This window comes from Hakea prostrata, chromosome 10 (assembly GCF_041222555.1).
Source record: "Hakea prostrata isolate BN-2017 chromosome 10, UWA_Hpros_2, whole genome shotgun sequence".
Classification (NCBI taxonomy): Eukaryota; Viridiplantae; Streptophyta; class Magnoliopsida; order Proteales; family Proteaceae; genus Hakea; species Hakea prostrata.
The window spans coordinates 5,810,855-5,815,597 of NC_142609.1; the positions used below are offsets into that span (position 1 = coordinate 5,810,855).

General features: G+C 40.1%; 1 pseudogene; it reads left to right on the plus strand.

The window, feature by feature from the left end:
• The first annotated feature begins 2,901 nt into the window (after positions 1-2,901).
• LOC149001687 (cytochrome P450 86A22 pseudogene) lies at positions 2,902-4,509 on the plus strand (annotated as a pseudogene).
• Positions 4,510-4,743: the final 234 nt, after the last annotated feature.

Genomic DNA, 4,743 nt, shown 5'->3' on the forward strand with positions numbered 1-4,743 from the left:
AGACAACAAATCATACTCCCACAATTCACTTGGAAGTTGACAAAATGGCTTCGAATAGGGCAAGAGGTACTTGTACTTGTATTTTTATTTTTAGTTTTTGTGGTGAGATGCCCTAGGCTTTTTTTTTTTTTTTTTTTTTCCTTTTATAAAAGAAATAGATCCTTCAAATTTATAGCATGGTGGTTTATATATTATTGGAGACTGATTGATATAGTAAGATCACCTAATTTATAAGATATATCAATCAATCAAGGACTAGGGGTCTAGAGATATAGGGCTCTTCTCGACAAAGAGTTAGCTACACAGTTTTTTTTTAGTAGGGCTAGCTACCACACAAGTTTAAAGAATTATATTAAATGTGCGAAGAAAAACTGTTAGATAGTGTGCATTATTTTTCATACCAAGAGAAGCAATGTGAGATCATCAAGGAAAAAACCATGTAAAATTTTCCCTCCAAAAGAAGAAAGTGCACTTCATTCAACTAAAATTAATTAATTCTTTGCTGCTCTACATTAAATTCTCAACCCTTTTTTGAGGGCCTTTTAACTACTGGTGAGATCCAAATCTACCTCTTCTTTCACTTATAAATAGTTCTGTTACCTCTTCTTTTAACATGCAGTTTACTTTTGTTCTTGAGATTTGCAGTCCCAGTCTTCGCAGTTCAAGTCTTCCCCTTCAAGTTTCAATCTACAAGTAAGTTTCTTCGGCCTTTTCTCAGTTATATCTTCATTCCTGTTCTTCTTTGGTGCATTCGGCCTACTTATTTCATTTTTGCTACTTTTCTTTTTCCTTCTTCACCTAAAACCCTTTATTTCCTTGAAAATGGGTAGTGGTAAGACCTCGAACAATGACTCCGTCGATTGTTTGATTAATGGAGAAGGTTCTGTTGAGGTAGCAACTCCCACTGGAGAAACTTTCGGCGATCGAGATGACAGGGTCACCGATCCCTGGTTACGTTCTGTCCCAGCAAGCCCTAGGGATCTACCCGGTAACGCACCTGAAGTTCGGGGAACTTCCTCTAAGAAGAGGAAAGCCCCTAAGAAACCAACGGCTGGGAGTTCTCGACCGTCAAAGAGACCCTGCACCAGTCCTTCATATTATGTGTCCAAAGTTCGTCCCAGTGAGATCGAGGATCTTGTTACTCAATATTCTCTCCCTCCTTCCTATAACTTTCAGGTCTCGAACTCGACTGAAAGTCAATTCCCCTATTCCGGGGGAGTTTGCCATTTACGTCGAAACTCTGAAGAGTGGAGTTTGGCTTCCATTTAGATCTCCTCTCTTCGCTGAAGTCCTTCTCCATTGGGAGTTGTGTCCAGGTATGCTCCTCTCAAACAGTTGGAGGCACATTATTGGCTTCCTCGGGCTTTGCTTCGAGCTCGGGATATCCCCTTCTCTTCCCTTGTTTTCTCATCTCTATTTCTTAAGCAAATCCAACCCTCCTGGCTGGGTATTCTTCTCCAAGCGACCAAAGGGCGAATTAGGATGGCAAGGTGGGATCCTTGCCGATGGTGCCTGCCCTTCCAATCATAAGGGTTGGCGCCACAAGTATGTTTTTTGCCATGCTCCCGAATCCAAGTTGAATTTCCCGATTTCTTGGAGTAGCCTGGAGAATTTTAATGGAACAAAAATTCGATCCAGTTTGGATTTTAATGGAACCAAACTGGATTGAATTTTGGTTCGATCCCACGTGTTGCAATCAAGTAGTAATTAGTAAGTAGAGTATCGATCCCACGGAGAATTTTATCATCAAATATCAATGTAAAAGGAAGACTAATTTAAACAAAAATGACAAAATGACTTTGTGATTAACAAACTAAATGAATGAAAGAAATGTGAATTACACAAAAGATATTAAATGAAAAATATGCAATAGAAAGAACTGTAATAAGTGGTATGAATGTTGGAAATCAATTTCCCATCCCTTGAATTTATACTGTGGATATTACAGCAACACTGCAGCACAAAGTATATCAAAGAACCTGGAACGAAATTACATACGGGTATCTTCCAATCCACATATGCACTAACATCCTAATTCAAAATCCTCATATTCCTATGGAGAAATGAACTTAAAGTGCAAATTATGCCAAGTTCCAATCATGGCTACGTGAGGCCGGTGAGTATTCCTACCCTACCCACTAAATAGCTAAATTCAATTAAGGATTAAGCTAACTCATGACATTCAGCATTTATCTAGACTTAATTAACTTTCCAGTTAACTAAAATCATAGTATTCATGAATGAATGATCAGTCAATAAATGAAATTACTCATAAACTAACATGCTGAATTCATTGATAATAGATCGTGCTACAGTAAAATTAAATAAAATTGGATAATTACAACTCAAAACACAAGTTCAGGTACTCTTATCATCCCGACACAATAAGAGCTTAGCTCATATCAAAGTTCATAAGCAGATAAATACATACAGTCATTAACATAGTTCAACTAGAGTATGAAGATTTAAGAATTATAAAACCAAGATTAGAAAACTTGTTTGCGAGTTTACACTAACTTCTCAACTATATTTGAAGGCATTTAACAAAAAATGGTGAGACGCCCATTTGCCTCCTTTTTCACTTATAAATAGCTTGTAACTTGTAAGTCTCAAGAACACATAGCTCGTTATAAGCTCCCCATTTCAATATCATTCCCCAACGCTACCTAGGTTTCAAGTGGGTGGGCGGGTGGGTGGGTTTCTTCTTCTAGCCACAGTTAATTAAGCCATTTTCTCAACTTGGGCTTTACTTATTTTTGGTGGATTTTTGCTAAATTGCCCAAAAAAAAAAAAGGCTATGTAGTTATTTATTTATTTATTTCTTTTTTTGGGGAGAATTCTTCTCTTCTTGCAGATCATAGGATCAAAGTTAAGTTTTGGTTGTGTTGGGTTCACTCTATGATGGAGATATCAACCGCTATACTACTCTTGGCTGCAATTGTTGCCTATTCAGTGTGGTTTACTGTTATGTCACGTTCGATGCGGGGCCCACGGGTGTGGCCCTTAATAGGTTGTATCCCAGATGTGATCAAGAACTATGATCGCTTGCACGATTGGATTGCCGAGAATCTCCGCATGTATGGGGGCACATGCCAAAACTGCATTTGCATTTTTCCTTTTCTTTTGCGGAAACAAGGACTAGTGACTGTCACATGTGATCCAAAGAATATAGAGCACATTCTAAAGACCCGCTTTGACAACTACACAAAGGGACCCACGTGGCAAGCAGTGTTTCATGACTTATTTGGTGAAGGGATCTTCAATTCTGATGGTGACACGTGGCTATTTCAAAGGAAGACGGCTGCATCGGAGTTCACCCGGGGTGGAATGCAACAAATTGTGGCTCGATGGTTGAACCAAGTTATTAAGCTACGGTTCTGTCCAATGCTTGAAACAGCCAAAGTGGAAATCGTGACCGTGGATCTTCAAGACCTCCTCCTTCGATTAAGCTTTGATAACATATGTGGAGTAGCTTTTGGTAAAGACCCTCAAACTCTCTCCCCTGTCCTTGCAGAGAACAAGTTCACTTTAGCATTCGATCGAGCCACTGAGGCTCTCTTTCAGCGGTTCCAATTCCCCAAATTCACTTGGAAGTTGAGGAAATGGCTTGGGCTTGGGCAAGAGATCGGTTTGAGTCAGAACATTCGCTATGTGGAGCAATACTTGCTAGATGTTATTGAGACACGTAAGCTAGAGCTGCAACAAAATTTCACGGCAGGAGAGAAGGAAGACAAAAGCAATGACTTGTTGTCCAGGTTCATGAATAGGAAAGAAACTAAAGCCTACTCAAGCACCTTTCTCCAACACATGATACTTAGCTTCATTCTTGGTGGACGAGACACATCGTCAGTAGCGTTAAGCTGGTTCTTTTGGTTGCTAATCTTAAACCCAAAAGTGGAGGAGAAGATTTTACATGAAATATGCACGGTTCTGATGGAAACACGTGGCAATGACACGTCAAAGTGGTTGGAGGAGTTGTTGGTGTTTGATGAGTTAGATCAACTAGTTTATTTAAAAGCAGCATTGTCAGAAACTCTCCGGTTGTACCCGCCAGTGCCGCATGACTCAAAGCACGTGGTTACGGATGATGTGTTACCAGATGGTACATTCGTACCCGGAGGTTCGAAGATAATCTATTCGATATACTCCGTGGGGAGGATGGAGTGGACGTGGGGGAAAGATTGCATGGAATTTCGACCAGAGAGATGGTTATCACCCGACGAGAAGAGTTATGTAGTACATGACCAGTTCAAGTTCGTGTCATTTAACGCAGGGCCAAGAATTTGTTTAGGGAAAGACATGGCTTATCTCCAAATGAAGTCCATTGCAGCTGCAGTGCTGCTCAAGTACCGCTTGACATTAGCACCCGGGCACCATGTGGAGCAGAAGATAAGGTTAACTTTGTTCATGAAGAATGGATTGATGGTAAATGTGCACCATAGGGATCTAATGACCATCATTGCTGCAATTCGTAAGGAGAGAGGAGCACCTATAGTTGCCTTCAACTAGTGTAACTTCAACATTGTGTTTGGTACTTAAATATAGAGACAAAAGTCTACCGTGAAGCGTGTTGTTGTCTCTACTAGTCTTTGGGTTTGTCTCTAGTGTCTCATTCCCCTAATCCAACCACTCACTTTGGGAGCACAGGGTGTTAGATTCTAGAGTAATCGGTCAGTGGTTTCTCCGGTGATGTATTCATGTTTTTATGCGATGATTCTGCTAATGATCTCTGTTATGCATATT